The sequence below is a fragment of the Haliotis asinina genome, chromosome 14, assembly GCF_037392515.1.
Source record: "Haliotis asinina isolate JCU_RB_2024 chromosome 14, JCU_Hal_asi_v2, whole genome shotgun sequence".
Lineage (NCBI taxonomy): Eukaryota > Metazoa > Mollusca > Gastropoda > Lepetellida > Haliotidae > Haliotis > Haliotis asinina.
This window is the reverse complement of record NC_090293.1, coordinates 33,393,878-33,415,140: the sequence shown is the minus strand read 5'-3', so window position 1 is coordinate 33,415,140 and position 21,263 is coordinate 33,393,878. Positions and strand designations below refer to the sequence as shown.

The window sequence follows — 21,263 nt, the reverse complement described above, 5'->3', positions numbered from 1 at the left end:
ACATACAAACGCCAGTACCAACTTTGTAGTATAATTACGTCAATAGACCCAGCATGTATGCATATTGATATACCAGAAACAGTGTATACCACCGTTAATGGTACTACCAAATTCATACTTTAACAGAACCACCACATGTCAATAGAACCTGCATATACATATCAGAAAAACCACCACATGTCAATTGGACCCGCATAGGCAAGTCAAAAGAACACAGACAGAAACATACCCACACGCCAATAGAGCCACCACATGCAAATGGAACTAACATATTCATATGTTAATAAAACCATCACATGAAAATAGAACTAACATATTCACATGCTAATAGAACCATCACATGAAAATAGAACTACCATATTCACATGCTAATAGAACCATCACATGTAAATAGAACTACCATATTCACATGCTAATAGAACCATCACATGCCAATAGATCCAACATATTCACATCTCAGTGGATCCAGCATCTTCACATGGCAATAGAACCAGCACGTCGATAGAAATAACACATGTATATCAAGAGAACCAAGATATGCTCCTTTAAATAGAATCAACGTATGTTCGTCAATAGAACCAAAGTCAGTAGACCCAACATGTATATGTCAATAGCTCCAACATATCCATATCCGCAGAACTAAACCGTATCAATTAGAACAAACATGTGTACGTAAACTGAGCTTAGCTATGTGCACCTACACACACCTACGTATGGTATCCTTACCGTAATACAACTTCATTGCTAATTATATGATAATCGAAAATATATAATTTTTTGGTCTTCTGATATCTTCTTCACTGGTGATTGCACTTTTTAAATATGAATATTGTCTTTCAAAACACATAATAAAAGTTGATATCAGAAAAAGTTGAAGGTCCCGATATTGAAACATTCCATAAAACAGCACAGTGTGAGCAGTGAAACATGTTTGAAATGTCAAGAAGAAGAAGAATTCTTTTTTTCTCAGCTTTTCCAAAATTTATAAACATGTCATTTATTTAAAAAAAGAAAGCAAGAACTGTTTGACATGAGAATGAAATCTACGCAAATGGAATGAACAAATGTGTGTTACAGTGTCGTACATTACAAACACCATGTTTACATTTCGTTGTCATATGAATACGGGAATTGTTTCTGTGTACAAATTACAAATACAACGTTCCTATTGACGAACTGCATGTTTACATTTCGTTGTCATATGAATAAGGGCAATGTCTTTGTGTACAAATTACAAATACAACGTTCCTATTGACGAACTGCATGTTTACATTTCGTTGTCATATGAATAAGGGCAATGTCTTTGTGTACAAATTACAAATACAACATATTCCTTGTGACGAACTGTGTTTGTATTGCAAATACTCTAAGTCAGAGTTTGCAGGAAGAACACCATATTGTTACAGGAACGATATGAAAACATAACTCTGCAAACTTGAACAAAAATAATGAACACTGGTTTGTACAATGCTTCAAAATATCACTTTTTCTCAAAACCAAGTGAAACCAAATCTTGCATAGTACTTACATGGCATAAAAAGAGGCATGTCTTAAAATGTTTCTGTACAAATACGAGGACGTCACTGAGTTCATGTTAATTACTCCGTACAATAACAACGGGGACACTTGAATTGCTCAAAATTTCTATTTAAATAGAAACTCATGCTGACTCTATTAGGAAGACGAAAATATAATAATGAAATCCCGTGCTCTGTAAAGAATAACCAATATTAATCTAATGCCATACCAACTGCAATGCTAACACAGCTCATGGTTAAGTCATTCTAGTATCAAGATATATGTGGCACTTGCTCTGATATAGCTGTCGTATAAAATGAAAAATCATGGTATCTGTGAAGTGTTTCCTTTAGAAATAAATTGTATCTTCATTTCTTAAGAAGCAATTACAAAAATAGCTGCATATTTTGAGAATGGTTCATATATGTCAATAGTAGCCTATTCAAATTTCAACTGTATTAAGACATGCACATTTCAGCAGTCAGCTTATGTATATTGTACGTCAAGAGATTACGTATGATACGTTGGATTGGTTGGATCGTTGGAACAAAGGATCGGTTGATACCCGTGGTTCAGAGACGTGCACGGCTGCAGATCGGCACATGATGGTATTCCCATTTAACGCTTCTTAGTTTCACTTCATTTTCATCTTTATCGTAATTAGCCGACAAGGAGCTTCAAACAGCACATCCCTCCTTCTTTCGATGACTTGTATTTACATCAGTGCCCTTGGTATAACGCCCCTTTGAGTAGTGGTTCCATTAGGTAGTGCAAGATCAGCTTAACGCAAGATTAAAGCTCAGGATGACCTGTGAGACAATGTCGAACGTGCATAACAGATAGATTCCAGTTTCCAAACATATTTCTTTCATGTTTGATAATAGTTTAATGCATACTGCATTTTTCAATGACAGCCAAAGGCTATTATGGCTGAGAAGAAACCACTTAAGGAGCTATTAACTACACTTGAACAGGTTTTCATTGCGGACCAGATGTTGGAAAAACCCAGTATGTTTTCACATATATCGTCTCAACATAACAATTTTGACGTTACCAGATACGCCAAATGATAACCTTGCTATTGGCTCGGGTCTAGTATTTGATCCCATTAATGCTAAGATGCCTCAACGGAAAATGTCATTTACATGGTATTTTTATGACAAATTCGCAAGGCTGTCGTTTTCAATATGGGCAGAAAACAGCTAATTGGTATGACGGCATATTTCATCCAACAAGAACATTTGGAATACACACAAAACTAGAATGTTTCAGCTTCACAACTTCACATTCCACAAAACAACAGATGTAATTGTGGCACGGTATACTTGACACCGCCATCAATTAACATCAACCCACTACAATCGAGGAAATTGGAAGTGATCATTCAAAACCTTTTTTGGGCTGTTAACAAACATTCAGATTATTTTTCAAATTGGTATTTCAAGCCAAATGTTTGGCTTCTTCATTTTCAATTCCAGAGCATAGCATTGATGAATTTATTAAAAACCGGTTGCAAGAAAAAGAAATACATGTAAACGTTCAATCTTATTGCAAGTTTGTGAAAGCTGTTGTTCGATGATAACGTAATTGCCTTGAGGATAGATTAATAATGATGTTATATATAGGTATATGATTACACTTGAATAGCCTTTGTGGATAAAATTCTTTCAGGAGGATTCACCTTGCCTAGTGGTTTAGGAAATTGTTCTTTGTATTAAGATATTGTTTCAGAAAGTAAAATGAGAAAATAACGTTAGAAGTGCAAACTTCACGTGTACGTTGCCTGCCTTCATTTTTTTTCGGACAGTGTTTACTTAAAGTACAATTATAACATCATGTCGCCATTTGCTGATTTCACGTCGACGACAAGCTTATTATTTTGCTACTTCTAGAGAGTTTATAGTACTTCAACTTGGCGTCCTTGCGAGACACAATTGCATGCAAGTATTAATAACATCTGAGCTGGGTGCACAAGTCAAGGTCAGAGAAGAACCAGTCTCGATTATCTGTCCATGTGATCCTATGTCTCCTAATATCCTCGTGATAAGGATATTCAGTTCGATTATTACAAATACAGTTATTTATCAAATATATCACTAAATTATGAAAGACAACCTTATCCTGACAAGTCATCATAATTTACAATGTCTGTGTGACGCAACACCTCGTGTTATATCCGGAGTGAGCACTACCACCGATTAAAAACCTATGACGTCCGAAACCCTTAGATACGACGATCTGTGTCCCATAGCGATTTCGTTTACTCACTCACTCGAGATGATGTGTGCCTGTAGAGATCGGGGCTAGAATTGGTCTGCAGAAACTTCTTATCGTACGAGGTGACAAACGGGATCGGGTGGTCAGGGTCGCGGTCTTAGTAGACACATGCCATCGTATCTCAATTGCGTAGATCGATGCTCATGATGTTGGTCACTGGATTACAGACCGCCGCCATATAGCCGGAATATTGCTGAACTCACTCATGCTTTGAGATAATGTACACAGATTCGTTTAAATTGCCGTACTTTATATTCCCGTTTGCACTGTATGTTCACGGCGAGTCGAAGTTTCCTAAGGGGCATCCCCTGGATTTAATGTTGACGAGTTTCAATCTCGTGATGAAGGCAAACCACAGTGCCTGCTTCTGCAAAAATGATAGCTCTTCGGGGACTGTCAGGTTCAGGAACGTCAGCGAATGCATCACCAACAGGCCCGGGCTGTGTATCACAGTTACAGTGGCATTGTGTCTCTCTGAACTAACTTTTAGTGCTTTGTTTCAGAGACTCGGCACAAGATTTGACGCTAGTTTGGTCATGGGAAGAGGAAACGGACAGGACACTGCTCGGGACTGTGCATGGAGGAGGGTGAGGGTGTGGAGCTGGGGCGTGTGGATGCAAATTGTTCCCATTAAGAATATTTTGTATGTATGTAGCTTAAAACGTTGTCCAGTAATTAGTCTGATTAACGCCACCAATGCTTTTAGTTACACTGTCCTATTAAAGATTTACACTGGTAATATTCAAGTTCCAAGTTCACCGTTGGAGAAGAGAGTACATATGGGTTTAAACCGCTTTCAGCAACAGTTTAACATCATCAAGGAATGCGCACCACAAAATATCCTTCTCACATTGTAACCATGTGGGGAATCGAACCGAGTATTCAGCATTACGAACGAACGCCTTAACCACCGGAAGACCCACCGACTCACCATTGGAGAACTCGCAGAAAAACAAGTCCCAGGATATTCGTACTCATGGTTTTCGTGTATTGCAGAGATTCTGTCTCATACTGGGTTACCTATTTATTTAAAGCTATGTTACAACATCAAAATGCAACTTTGGAATATTATATTGTGAAATATATGTCACAATGCCCTTCATGCAAGACATTCAAGTAATTTGCACTTGGGTACACATGTTGTAGACTTTTTGTTTTCGTTTTCACTTTTTTAATATTAAACCCTCTTCCCCATTGGAACGTCTGCACGACTAATCTACCTACATCGTTTTAAGTCTGGTTAAATGTTGCTTAATAGTTGTGATGTATGTTCCTATATAGGCCTGTTTTGCGTACAACCATTAAATAAATGCACTTCTTCTTTTAAAGTGTCACAAATTGTTTGCTCACAACACATTTGGCAGTTGTCATTAGAGTAAATCACATTTCGGCCAATAAACGGAACGAATTACATAAAGCACCGGAATACCTCGACAAGATTGGGCAAGCGAAAATGGGTAAACTCACCAAAGACTCGCCCTGCATGAAGGAAATGCAATTCCAAATGTTAGACAAATGGATTTGCGAGAAAAACGGGAACATTAACAGGGTGGTTTATTCGCTTGATGCGAGCAACCGAAAATCTTGTCGTTATCTCCTTGTGAGCAAATTAACTTAGCCTTTCCTCAAGTTTCAGTATGCAGTGGCTTGTTGATCTGTTTAGGGTTCGCTCCACCAATGCCATCTGTTATGGTGGACATTACCATGCACCATATCCGGATATGTAATACAATATAAACATGACACTGGAGAGGGAAGCGTCAGTGCAACCATGAACATGCGGGTGAGAAACGTTCATTGAATTTGGCATTGTGTTGCTTCAATTTTAACACAATTTAACCACTTTTGAAATCCACGAATGTAATCGTTTTCACTTCGTATTAAATTATGTAGTTTTTAAGAAATGGAAACTTTCAAGGTTTTTTCCGTGTTAGTCTTGAAGGTGGGTGTCAGATAAATTCAAGAAATCCTGAGTGAACGAAAATGGTTTGATACTGCTTTGGTGGTGGTGGTGGTGGTGATGATGATGATGATGATGATGATGATGATGATGATGGTGGTGGTGGTGGTGATGATGATGATGATGATGATGGTGATGATGAAACACATATGTTTAGCATTACCCTGTCAAGACATTTCATTCTTCGCATGTCAATGCGCTGGAAGAGATGTATTACATCCTATCGGGTACCCATTCACAGATGGGAGAGGCCTATGAGGAACAAAAACATCAGTGAGGTCACAGCAGAAGCCGTAGGGACTTTGTAGTCGGGCACCCATGCAACTACACTCTTCCTTCTCTGTTGCTTAACCTGCATACAATTACATTCAACTATGGTTATGGCAAACTGTTTTATAACGAACTGGAAGGGAAAACGAACCTGTTTTAGGCCCCGACCACCTGCTGTATGTTTGAGTCGAAGTATGTAATTACAATTATAAAGAAATAGAAATAGTGATCCCTAGAGTTCGTTAGAAGCATAGTTTATCATGAAGGAGTTACAGATATCAGTTACAGTTCAAATTCGGAGGAGTCTGAATACTCGGCGTTTACAGTGTAGGTTTCAATCCGTTTTGCAGAAAAATTCAATTCCAATCAAGAGGGAATTAAAAGAAATGTCTTATCACACTGCATACGACTTGAGAGTCAAAGCCGGGTCTGTGACCTTTACTTCAATGTTAAAATTATCCACAAGACTTTCCATGCTCCCGTCGTCCTAATGAAACAACGTCCGACACGCGAAACCAACTCAGTGGTCATTGTCGACAGCATGAACTCAACAATATCATCATAAAGCACAAAGCGACACAATAATTGATGGGTTTAGTTGGATAAGAATTTATTCCAGAGAAATGCCTCACATGAATCAGAATCAGGTTAACGAAATACTGACAGGTCCTATGCTATGCATGCATGTTTATGCATGCAGCAGAGGCTGTGCTTTCACATGAAAGCATCTAATCGTATTTTATAACACATCTGAAGATTTGTGTGTGGCTGTCTGCGATTTTTCAGGTTTATTTTTACGTTCCCTTCTGGGGCGATGAGTATCAGGTACAGAAATCCGAGAACCCGAGATTCAGAAAGGATGAAGTTAAAAATCCATGCGCGTCATGTCTACCTTTGGGATGCTTGAAGCATCACTACACAACAAGATTTATACCTGGTGTCCTTCTTGTATATGAAGTGAGGTGATCTTCAAAGTCATACGTAAGGATGCTTTGCTTATGTGTCGACGAGCATGCTTGTGTATGTGTGACTGCTTGTAGTAGCCCAGACTTAAGCTGGTTTTACAGTGCTAGCTCAAAGAGATACCACGCCTCAATTAAGCATGAATACCCAACTCAAACACATTATACTGGCTCCAAGCCGACCAGTCTTTGTTGTACCAATTAATGCCGAACGCCAGGCAAGACCAACAAGCACCATGTTCCCAAATCGTTTGGTATGACGCGGCCAGGAACGAACCCGCCACACTCCGCTCTCCGGGCGGACGCCCTAAGAACTTCACCAAGTAGGCGGTTCTTTTGTCTGTGTAGAAATAATTAGTGGCAAGCGACTCTGCGTCAATGAATAATAAATTAAATAAACGTGAACTACGCAAAATAATAAATGTCGACGCAGTATTCACCATTTCAACCTTATTCCTGGCCATATTGAGAAAGTAACATCAAAAAGACACCTACATCAATTAGTCCGCTAAACTAACCTGTCGACGTTACAAATATCAAATTATTGTCATATGATTTTTTTCACATACGCAATAAACAAGAAAAGTACAACTAAACAACAATTATTCATGTCTGGAGGGCAGAGGGCATGGTCATTTGTATATGTCAAAATCATAATCAACGTTTGTGGTCGTGAAGTACATAGAACCAGAGACATTATTCCAACGATTTTGCTTTGTCTGCCTATTACGCGGAAATGGAATCAACAAAATGATTCGTGAATTCAAACTTATACTAGTTTACACGTTTACTCAACGATTCAGTTTAAACCTCAGCTGCCTGGGTAGTTTATTTTCTGAACGAGCATTTGAGGATAAAATATCGACCCTAACGGGTACTCATTTATAGCTAAGCGACACTTGCCAAGCCTAAACGTGTAATACATTGTTTGTAAGGATTACAGAAATTATATATGAGATTTTCCTAGATTTCTGACTTGTGACCCGAACTTGTGACCCTGCACCCACATCAAGAAAAAATACACACTTGCAAGCACAGAAGATCTGTATTTCAGTAAAGTAAAGATGTCACATCACTGAACTTGCATCACTGGTCTTGTTTTTTTGTTTGTTTGTTTTTTCATGAGCCGTGTATTTAAGCGTAAACCGTTCTTCGTTCGGGGACGCATGGTTTCCATGTCTTTGCCATTGAATAAACACGAACCTTTCCATGTCCTTGGACAATGTAGACAAAAGTCAACATCAGTGCCTTCCAAAAATCCTCTTTGCCAGACTCGTGTACCAAGAGCTTAATAATATATATCCGTATTAAGAACTGATGTGAAACTCGGATTTGCGCGAATTTGCGCAATCTGTTGGTTTTAGAACAAAAATGAACAACGTCGACAGAAATAATTCAACACATTTACCCTCGGGGCAAAGTTTTTAAAATATTAAAGCACTGCCTCGTCGTATGTCACAGCAAATGAAAGGTTGGGCGTGTAAATTAGGTGTATACGCGGCGCCTGAACTACTTTCAATGTACATTGATGTTTTTGTATCTCACTCATTATACGAGAAGGCGCCCTTGAATAGCTGTTGAGATTCCAAGATGATGGCCATGCTCCTTGGAGATAGGTTCCTGGGGCGAGACCTGCTCTCTCTAATGTCCTTACAGCAATTTTTATTGATCTTCATCTCTTTCCGAAAACTCGTTTTTAAGGACGATCTTACTTCCGGTGAATACCAGGTGCCGGATTAACGTGACAAGATCTCGCGATATTTTGCGAGAAATGCCACATAAAGGTTTAGTAGAGGTCCTTGTTTAATATTACGTATTTCAAACATCATTGGGTTCACCTGGTTCCGTTTTAGCATTTCTTTGAAATGCGGCTCCTTCGTGGAGTTGATGGCTTTTTTTAGCTGCTATATAGCAATTTATTACCTTAAGTGACTCAAACGGAAACCACCAGGTGCTGACCGTTTTGTAGTTCAGTAACGGAATAGAATCGGGATTCGAAATAATGTCTGGACAACAACTTTAAATCCACTCACCATCCGTGTTACAACCCACAAATTTCAACCTCATCAACATTTCAAAGTGTTTAAGCGGGTGAAATTAAGTTCATGAATCATGAATCCACTCGGATGAGGATGTACATTTATGGTCGTGGCAGCGTGCACCAGTGTTTGTTTGATGTTTAATGCCACACTTAGCAATAGTCGAGCTATATGACGGTGCTTGTAAATATCTGAGTCTGGGCAAGACAATTCAGTGATCAACATCATGAACATCGATCTACGCAAATGGAATGCGATGACATGTGTCAACCAAGTCATCGAGCCTGACAACTTGATCCTGTTAGCTGTCACTTATAACCCGGATCTATACGGGCCTGTACAAACCATGACCTAGACAACATGGCGCAGTTTAATCTGACATATCATACTGACTCCAAGCCGAACACACTTTAATATGACTTCGTATGACCAGGTCAGGGGATCGAACCCATATCTTCACCCTATACGTTCAGACGCTTCATCTACTACACTACATGGCTGTTACAAAGAGAGTACATTGGTTGAATCCTGACAGTTTCATAATATAATTCCTCCATGTCTGGTTACCGATTAAACACAGAAACATGTTCAAGATGTTGGTCCTCTTGTTGAAGTCCTTACATGATCTAGCTCCACCAAACATTAGTGAGCTGATCACCCATTACATGGACTCTGGGATAAAGAACATGACGATGGAAGGAGACACCATCCCCAAAAAGAAACAATGATAACACATTTGTTTTTCTAAAGCGGGATCCATATTGTGGAACAATATCCAAAACAGCATCCACAACCTAGGAGAACTCGACAAGTTCAAGTGAGTGCTAAAATACAGCTTCTCATGCTGCCTTGGTGCAATAGACGCCTTGGTGCCTTGAGCGTATCTGAGAAATTACTTTGAGCAGGCGCTGTGTAGATATTACCTCTATAATATATTCATTCAGTCTACCCGTTTGTGTTTTCCCCTTGTAGTAATCACAAGTCACAAAAATGATACATTTTGGGTATATCATTGTCTGATTGGAGTAAGCACCTCTATGAATTCGTGTGCTCTCTGAACACACTCTAATTATTATATGACATATAAGGTATTAGAAAGTATTACATGGATACATATATCTATGTTTTATATGCTATGCGTCATATTAGATGAGTCAGACGAGTGTGATGACCGCAACGACTTCACATGAATGGCACGAACTCCTTCCGTTCTCCTCGATGACTCTGACATAAAATCGACCGTAACACTCTAATCACAATGAAATATTCCTTTGTCGTTTATGCTTGTAGTCTGAATTCTCCCCAGTGACGTCTTGTCTCCATCTGACACAGAAGCCTTTAATTTCAACACCGAAGTGTCACCGACAGTCTGATATTTAACCGTGGAGGATGTTACCGAAGTGTTCTGCAATATTGAATCAAGTTTACAGCAATTGAAATGTAATAAAGACGGTCTCCGACGAATGAAGATAGTACAGTCACTGAATATGAATGTACTGAATAATGAGTTAGGTTTTTAGGTTAACAAGGGCGAGAGAGAAAGACAGACAGACAGTGACAGAGTGACAGGGGGAAATAGATTGAATGTGAACAGTTTTGATTTGAAGTTAGAGAAGAGAGGGAGACACAGAGAGAGGCAGAGAAACAGGGAGAAACAGACTGGATTAGAAGTGTTTTATTTTTTTATCAGCCAGAACACTAACTTCAATAAAGCTAGATCTAGACATACCAGCTGATGAAAGGTTTTTACTTAAAAACTAATCCGAAATATGTATTTCTTCAGCCGGGGAAAGATTATTTTGCAAACAAAAAACCCACATGTCAACTCGGAACATCAAGCTGTTGGTCTGTGTTTTTTCCATACTGACATTTATTGTTTTACATGTATTTTTTCCAGACCCACGGACATATACAATATTTCCAGACAAACATTAAAGCCGTTACTCTTTTCAAAGGAACCACATTCAACATAATCACTGTATTAATTCAAGAACGGGCGGGAACAGCAGCTGTATACCAGATCAGAGTTAACAGAGCGCATGTGATGGTGTTGATGACACTCGATACCCCTTGGACGCATTTCAAGGTATTCCATGCCTAATGTAAAAATGTGGATTGTCGAGGCAGATTTGTCCACAACAAGCCTAACTGACCACGATCATCATGAGACATCAGATAGAGATATGGAGAGATGCCAATATACCTCACCCTTTCCCAGAACTAAGGCCAGTTGCATTCCCCATTAGCCATTTAACAAACCTTCACCATTAGGTTTCGGCGTGTCCGTAGCACTGGTGCGAGTCAATTAGCTGGTCTTGAAGAGAGGTGCCGGACACATATAGAAGTGGGATACGATCGGACAATGCAAACTGGACACTTGGACATGACGGTTCTGAACCATGTACAGTGTCCCTAGAGAAGCGACGCCAATTAACAACGGATTATACGGGCAATCTTTGTACGGCCGCGGAGAATGATGTCGGATTTGAAGGCTTCAAGCGGCTAGGGAGACAGGTATAATAGCATCGCCGCTATTTCAGATCGTTATTTGGTGTTAAACCATACATTTTCTTCTGTAAAACTTGTCAATATTGCGTAAGTATTCTTGTTTCTGGCTGTGTAAGCATGACATCAATATACATCATGAAAGTTCATCTGACAAAGGCCGACATCCTATTAGAGACACTTCCAACGTATACCTCGTATGCTGCAAAGAATGTATCGATTGATAATGAAATACGTAGAATAAAACCTCGTTAACTCGAATCTGGGCACCATCGATAATAGATCGAGTTGAGAGAGAGATCGCTGCTTATATTTGGCTCAATGAGATTTCAGTCCAGCTCCTATTGTTACTGCCTCTCTAACAGTGTGTTGCGTTTTCAGGTTGTTAATTTTCCCGTGTACTACTATTTAAATCAAATACCAAATAGAACTTGAATACCGTGTATGTCAGAATGAAAGATTCGGGTACGAATTGGTTTTCAACAACCCATTCTTGTCGCAGGAGGCGACAAACGGGATCGGGTGGTCAGACTCGCTGATTTTGTTTGACACGTCATGACATTCCATCGATGTACATCGATGCTCATGCTGTTGATCACTATGGTACAGTAGACGAGAATTAAATGAATGTGACTGTAACAGGACTGTAACATGTTGTTTTTATCAATTAAAGTGGAACAGTGACTACCTGGAAGATAGATATTTATTGGCACATTTCAGTTTTGAGCAACCATGGACACCATGACAACAGGGCCACGGGTGGTCCAGTTAGCTCAAACGCTGCTGCCACTGTAGAGAGTGGCGTGACTAGCGTGTGGATGAATTTAGTTTTTCGTCCTTTCTAGGAATATCAAGCAATATTAAGGAAGGGGACACCGGAAGTGAGTTTCACACATTGTGCTAGTGTAACTCTTTTAAGATAGCGTGACTACATTGTTTTTAGATTGGTTAGCAGTTAACAATATCAGTGAGTGAACTGCATCTATTCCTTTCCTCGTTTCGAATATACTTTCATATTGATTCCTATATAACCTCTTGTTTATTCGTCACCCACACAGTGTGTTATCAATGTGTTATCAGAACAGGATACCAATAACACTGAGTCATTATTTCATAACCAAGTTACGACGAAGTAACATATATCGTTATTTATAAGAGGAAATAGGTTACGGCTATGACAACGGAGATAGTCTTCAGAATCTCTGTATATCAAACCCAACACATTCTGTTTCATTACATTTGATGAAGTCTTTTCACGCTGATATTACTTAGCAAACCTATTGAAAAACAGACAGATCAAGCCTACTGAAATAACGACGCACCACACATTTTGAAATAACGTATCAAATGTCACATATTGTGTTCCATACATAACAGGCCAAACACCAACACAATAATGTTAGAAAATGATTTAGGTTGCATAAACATATGCATACCGAAAGCCTTCGTTATTGATACACTGCACCAAACGTCAACACAGTCGTAGGATCTATATCCGTATCTTCAGGGAGGAAAGCTGTGCAATAATTCACAAGACTGAAAGTTAAAACATGTTTAATCGATAACGCAAAATGTTATCCAAACGTTTTAACTATATAATCTGACTTATTGTCTGTGTGGATATGATTTTGTACAATATGAAGAATATAATGAGTCGCGTAATAGCATTTGGAACAGTAAACGCAGTTCAACCCACGTGTTGCTGTCAGTACTTGAGCCAATATATTGTAACTGTAAATACAATGCTCGATCATTCGTCATAAAACACACATATATCCAGACATAGAGTGACTCTTGGCATGGCGTGGAGTTACCCTTTAGCAAATGAAGTCATCAATTGTGCTCAATCCTTTTCAGTGATCTCCTAGCTGACGTTGTAGCATCTCCTGAGACTATCCATCTCTCTGTTCCTAAATGTCTCAGTGTAAACGCCGGAGAATTCGAGTACGATGCTATTGTTATGAGATCATTAAAGTTGTACAAATATACGTTAACGACTGTAAAACTCACAGCTGAACCCCATTTGTGAGCAAAAACCATTAAAATATACAAGACAAAAGGACATTAATGCTTTTCCTTACTTTGGAAAATGTTTCTTCTGAATTGGGAAGGTGTTGTCCACTTGGGAAGATGTTGTAAAGGGATTGTCGTATATGTGTTACGTTGAATGCATTTGAGTTTGTAAAATTATTGCATGTACCTCTTACCTTGCATTTTGTTTCATAAAACGAAACCTCGTTAATCATGCGGTATGCCGTATGTAGTTATCCAAATGCAAATTGAACAGATTTGTGCACCAGTCTGGTCATGTCTGATGTCTATAGAAATTGAGTGTCAAGTGTTTAAAAATGACATAATATCTTCGGCCTGTGAGATTAACGTCATATTTTCAAGGTCGGATAATGATATATTGCACGTGTATAAAAATAATATCAAGGATTCATTCAGGACACTGTTGTAGAGCTTAGATCGCACCGGTTTTGTGGAATGGTGCAAACGTACAAAACTAATGATGCATCCTGAAATGACATCTCAAACCTATTGAAATAGAGACACATCAAAGTTATCGGAATAGCAACGTATGAACTCATTTGAAATAGACGTACCAAGCCTATTGAAACAGACGTATCAAACCTATTAAAAATATACGTACCAGTCATACTGAAATAACGACAGATCAAACCTGTCGAAATAGCGACACATCAAACCTGATCAGAAATATACAATTCAAACCTATTGAAATAACGAAAACCTAAGTATCTAACGTACTGTAAATCAGGCGGATCAAACCAATCGCAATGACGACGTATCAAAGCTATTGGCACACGGATGTGTCACGCATACTGAAATAACGACATATGAAACCTACTAATCAAACCTGTGGAACTAATGACGCATTAAACTTACTTAGCAAACCTATTGAAATATAGACAGATCAAGCCTACTAAAGTAACGACGCACCACGCATTTTGAAATAACGCATCCATTGTGTTTGAAATAATCATACATTACACATAAACATATTTCGTCATATTTCAAAACTACACGTTAAAGTCGTCTTTCAGACAAAAATTGATTATATCGGTTTTCGGAGTATCACGAAATATATCACAACGGGGATACCGGGAAGTGGCTTCACACGTTGTTTCCAAGTGGGGTATCGAACTCAGGTGTCTGGTGTCAAGCGAACACTTGCACCATAAAGCTACCCCACTGTATAGAACTAATATAGCATTTTAAATACATCAAACATAGACGTAGACGTAAGAATGTGATAGAATAGCCTCCGTCGGAGAAAAGGATATACACATTACCATGCTTTAAACCTGAAGAAATATATGTATTCTCAAGATTAGACCTAGACTATGTTGGGAGCTATTTTCAGTTTCCTTCGATTATATGTACATACAAAACCTATGGATCGTAAGACGTGTTCATCGTATAAAGTTTCAGGCGTATTAAAACATTTCACGTCAGATATATGAAATACTATAAGGTTTCAGTTAAGTTACAATTTTAAGCAATGAATGTCACAGAGCAGACTTGTAATGGCATTGCACTGAAATCTGATCTACAACATGAACTAGTACGGAAATATTGGCTGTCTCTGTGGACACATGTACGTTGATCGAAAACAAAAGTGGATATCTTTTGTCAATAATCCACTTCAGAATTTTGTTTCTTCTTGTAATGATTATAAACTAGCTTCTAAATTCAGTACTGTATTGTAAATACATACGGCTGTATATTTAACATTTTTACGTGCTATCGTATATCAGTCAGAAGGTTTGCTGTTTCGTATGATGCAAAATATATTTTAGAAACACTAATTCTTCATCTGAAGTCTAAATATTAACAACTTTCATCGTTTCGTTTATCTCTGAAAGTAGTTTATGCACGTGTCAAGAAATTTAAAAAAAACGAAAACGTGATCGCAGTAGCAAATTTAGAGGCATATTATGTACAAGAAAATAATTCACAACATCAGGTGGTGTAACGACTTAATCAAAAAATTAGTTTGCTTGGGGTATAGTTTCCAAAACAGGTATTCAATCCACCTTGTAACGTAGACGTGTCAATTTAGCGTCATGTGTAATCACGAGAGCAAAGACGAGCGCTGGTGTAATCCTCGCAGTGGAATGTCGATTTTATTCCGAAACACAGACAACGGTGTCGGATAATTTGAACTTACTGTCTGTTACACACTAACCACGTTTGCCAAAGATTTATGCTATCTGAATTGCATTATAGGTATCAGAAGCGTGTGCGATGTGTTGTAACCAAACTTTGCTAAGTGATTAAAGTAACTTGTTTAGACGCAAACAGCTTTGATAATAACGCTACCTAGAGTCATAATTTTCAACAAATATTTGATTAAATATCATAGGCTCAGAGATACCTTCCCGTTATCATTGGATACTGAATTGATATGAATTACCCGATATATGGTTGTAGTAGCGTTGAAACTCTGTCGCTTGTCTCTACATGAGAAAGTAGCGGTGGGGTAGCCAATGGATTAAAGCGTTCGCATGGGTTAGACCCAGGTTCGATTCCCCGAATGAGTACAATTTGTGAAGCCCATTCCTGGTGTCTGCAGCCATGATATTGCTGTAATAGTGGTTCAAGCGGAGTAAAACAAAACTCACGCACTCTACTGGAGGAAATGTTTCTCGAAACTTAAGTTTATTAGCTATACAAATGTTTGTTGCCATATATTAGCTACCTAGTAGGTCTGTGGGCTAGCAAGATACTGTAATGGTAATATAGTACCAATAATATATCGTAGATATATGTTAGCGTGTAGCTATAAATATTTACATCGTAGATATATAGGTTAGCGTATACCTTATAACACTTATATTATAGATATATACAAGTTACATCATAGATATATAAACTGGAGAGTTGCTACAGTAGTTACAGCGTAGATATATAGATTACCGTGTAGCTATAGTAGTTATATCGTAGATATATAGATCAGCGTGTAGCTATAGTAGTTATATCGTATATATATAGATCAACGTGTAGTTATAGTAGTTATATCGTAGATGTATAGATCAGCGTGTAGCTATAGTAGTTATATCGTAGATATATATGCTGACATGTAGCTATAGTAGTTATACCGTAGATATATAGATCAAAGTGTAGCTATAGTAGTTATATCGTAGATATATAGATCAACATGTAGCTATAGTAGTTTTATAGAAGATATATAGGTTAACGTATAACTATCGTACTTTTATCATAGATATATACTAGTTACATCGTAGATATATAAATCGGCGTGTAGCTGTATTAGTTACACCGTAGATATACTGATCAACTTGTACCTAGAATTGTTACATAGTAAACATATAGTAATCGTATAATTGTAATACTTACATCATAGATATGTAATAGTTACACCGTAGATATGTAATACTTATATCATAGATATGTAATAGTTACATCGTAGATATGTAATACTTACATCATAGATATGTAATACTTACATCATAGATATGTAATAGTTACATCGTAGATATATAAATAGTTTCATCGTAGTTACATATTATGGCATGTAACTAAAATTATCCCATCGCAGCTCTACCAATTACCGTGTATCTGTAACATTTGCCTTGTACGTACACATATTACACTTCAAGGTACAGATATACAAAATCAATTGAAACAAATATATATATAGTATCTTAACTGTCAACTACCGTATTCTGCAACATAGGAATGAGTGATGCATGATTCCATCGTGTTTCCTGTGGTCTTCACAGCTATCAGTATTTCGTACGTACGACATACAGTAATTCTCTGAACCTATTGATGTGTGCAAGCAAAGTGGCATTTCTCTGCAGACGCTAACAGCTCGAAGTGTTAAGAGGCGACCGGGGATTTGGCAACAGGAGACCAGCAGTCTTTCAGGTCACTTAACTTGACATGCGCATGACACTTAGCATGTAAGATACAGGATAGACAACCCTTGTCGCAAACTACTGTCAAGAAACCTCGTCCACCTGCCTGAAGATGGCAGCACTTGTCCATCTTATCATGGACAAAAACCGTAACAGCAAACCAACTCTCAAACTCACTCATATGTGTGTCCTTCTTCTCTCTCTCACTACTCCCTCCCCCCCCTCCTCTGTGTGTGTGTGTGTGTGTGTGTGTGTGTCTCAATATTACTAAAGAAGTGCTCATGCCAATTTCTCGTATTTTTTTTTATTTATTTACTTTAGTTCTTCAGGTTTTCTTTTATTGCATTTGATCACATATGTTTTGCGTTGAGTGTGCTTTCTTGTATCCTAGGCAACCGACTTTTAAAACACGATTATAGACATGTCAGCAATAAATACATTGCAAATGACTTGGAAATTCACAGCTGAAATGTTACTGTGCCCTACGCTCCATCAGAAATACTGCGACCCTAAATCTTCAACAAATCTAAACACCGTCAATCTCTGCATGTAAAGAAACCACAAGGGAAAGGAAAGGAAAGGGAAGAAATAACATTTTGTATGTGAAACAAAACACAATACGTAGATTCAAATTATGTAATCAAAAATATTCATCAAAGTTCAGAGTGATGAATATGAGTATCAGTATAAAACGTACCTTTAACACGAATAACATCACCTATAGCCCGATAACACTACAAACATTTCAATAATCATCCTGTATAGCCATACAATTATACCTTAAAGTAGACAACAACATATTACATCACTGAAGAGCGAGAGTCAAAGTAAAGTTGTGAAGAAGGTTGTCTGAGTAATCTACTCACTTGAAAATCCAAAAGTAAAGTTTCCTTAAGTTGGTCCAAAGAAGATTCGTGTAGAGTGTTACAAGCTGACCATCCCCCGAGAACGCACAGACCAAGCTTTCCTTTCTCAAACCAAAGACCGCCCTCCTCTTGTAGTCCAGTTAAATACTTTACCGCAACGTAGGCGGATGCAAACCACAAGTCACTGCGCATGCGCTGGCATTGGCCGCCATGACATGATTAGCTGGTACCAAGCGCGTCACGGTGGCCTGGGATTTAATTGGTGATGAACAGGGCAACGCGCTCCGTTTGAGAGAGCTCACAGAACAGAAACTGTCGCGTAGATTATCGACTACTTAAGCCTGGCAGCAACTTGAGGGTCGATAAGGCGATAGGTAGAGTTCCGAGCATGTTTATTATCGGTATAAAGTGAATGGTCTGAAGTGTATTGTTAGCTAGATACTGAGGACTAGATCTGAAAGATGCATATGAATCGCGTGGATATTTTACTGCAGAAGAAGGAAACGTTTTCTGGATTTTGAGCTGACACGTCAACTTCACTTTTACACATAAAAGCAGCACTAAGGTCAACACTAGCTACAGACAGATGTAACAATGTAATGCAAGTGAGCCTTATGCAACGCGATAGATACATGCACATTACAGGCACTAAACAAAGACTTATGAAAGGTATTTAGAGGCATTACTGCCGTACAACACAAACGTACCATTAACACAAACTAATATATAGGATGGCAATGTAATTACAATACCAATATACCACAATATCAATATCTCTCTGCAGTATATTACAATACTAGTATACCAGTAAAGAAATATGAAAATGCAGTATATCAAATACCAGTATACTGCAATAACAATATCAAAATGCCGCATATCGTAATAAAAATACCACAATGCCACTATCACAAATCAGTATATTACAATACCATTATACCACAGTACCAGTATTATAATGCAGTATATCACAATACCAGTGTTCCATAATACCATACCACAATGCCGTATATCACAATACCAATATCATACTGCAGTATATCACAGTACCAAAGTACCATAACACCATTACCACAGTGCAGAATATTACAATACCAATATACCACTGCAGTATATTACAATACCAATATACCATTGCAGTATATTACAATACCAATATACCATTGCAGTACATTTTAATACAATATACCACTGCAGTATATTACAATACCAGTGTACCACTAAAGCAATATGAAAATGCCAATGTACAACAAAGCCAATATCCCAATACCATTACATCATTATAGCAACATCACAATCCCACATATCAAAACACCAATATCATGTTATCACTGTAATGCAATACCAATATACCAAACTATCAAAATCACACTGCCGTTTATCACAATACTAATATCACAATGCAGCATATTACAATACTAATATACCACAATGTCAATATCACAGTGGAGTATATCACAATATCTCACTGACAATATACAACAACGCAGTATCTCACAGGGCAGTGTATGTCAAAAGCAATATATGAAAGTACCAGCGTCACAACGCGGTATCTGACCAAATCAATATCATAATGCATTATATTGCGATATGAATCTATCAACATACATAACGCCAGAGCAACCTATACCGTACAGCGTCACACAGAGTCACACTTCCACTTTGTGTTGTGCAGTACAGTGTCACACAGCGTCATACTGCCAGTCAGTCATGCATGACAGTCACGGCACTCCAATATGACAGTCACGGCACTCTTACACGACAGCCCAGGCACTCTCACATGGCATTAATGTCACTCTAACTGGCCACTTTGTGTTGTGCAGTACAGTGTCACACAGCGTCATACTGCCAGTCAGTCATGCATGACAGTCACGGCACTCCAATATGACAGTCACGGCACTCCCACATGTCATTTACGGCCATCTTACATTACAATCACGGAACTCTCACATGGCAGCCACGGCTCCTTGCACATGACAGTCAAACTGTTTTTAATACAAGTCACTCAAATTCGCTTGTTATGTTTGATGCACATTCCACTCGTAGCATTTCATATTATGCACCCATCTTGCTGGGGAAATACTCATCACCTCGGTTTCACACAGTGCAATAATTACACCGTCTGTACCTTAACTAGAAATAGACGCATCTCCACACTAACCATGCAGTGTAATGTCTGCATAAACCTATAGTCTGTCCAGGTTCCGAAAAGTCTGATAACATCGACATGAACTCAATACCTTTATCAACGCTACAAGGTGTGCACATATGGAGTAAGTACTCACTGAAATCTAGTAGCAGGAACGTTCATAGCTTAAGAGTAACACGATCCCACAAGACACTGATCCTTAGCACGGAGACCATAACATTCCGTACAAAATCCACAACTGGAACACGCAATCTACAAAATGGTACACGAAATTCCGTACTCCGAATGATACACCGTACTTTATCCCGGACCGTAAAAGTCCGGGATAGAACAGACCTTCAGCAACCCATGCTTGCCATTAAAGGGGACTATGCTTGTCGTAAGAGGCGACTAACGGGATCCGGTGACTCGCTGACTTGGTTGACTATTTGTGCAGATCGATGCTCATGTTGTTAATCACTTGATTGTCTGGTCCAGACACGATTATTTGCAGGCCGCCGCCATATAGCTCACATATTGCTGATTTCGACGTAAAACTGGTTAAAAAGTTCTCTCGTCACACCGAAGACCCGGGTTCGATTCCCAAGATGGGTTCAATGTACGAAACCCATTTGTGATGTCCCCCGCCATGATATTTCTGGAATATTGATAATAGCTGCATAAAACCACACTCAGTCACTTTAATTCTCGACAAATCAACATAGAAATGTAACTGTAACTGCTCACAAGCACATCTGTTTTGACAACAGTACAATAAAATATAGAATAGACTAAATTGTTTCTTAAAATGCTCTTCCTTAGCTGCATGCTAAAA

At 38.4% G+C, this 21,263-nt stretch overlaps 1 protein-coding gene across 1 annotated transcript in view; it reads right to left on the bottom strand.

Moving 5' to 3' along the window:
* The window catches only part of LOC137262312 (uncharacterized), a 40,767-nt gene extending 22,394 nt beyond the window's left edge, over positions 1 to 18,373 (bottom strand). Inside the window, exon 1 of the mRNA XM_067800134.1 lies at positions 18,304 to 18,373. The gene's annotated coding sequence lies outside the window, so the exon portion shown is untranslated. The remainder of the gene's footprint in view (positions 1 to 18,303) is intronic.
* Between the last annotated feature and the right edge of the window lie 2,890 nt (positions 18,374 to 21,263).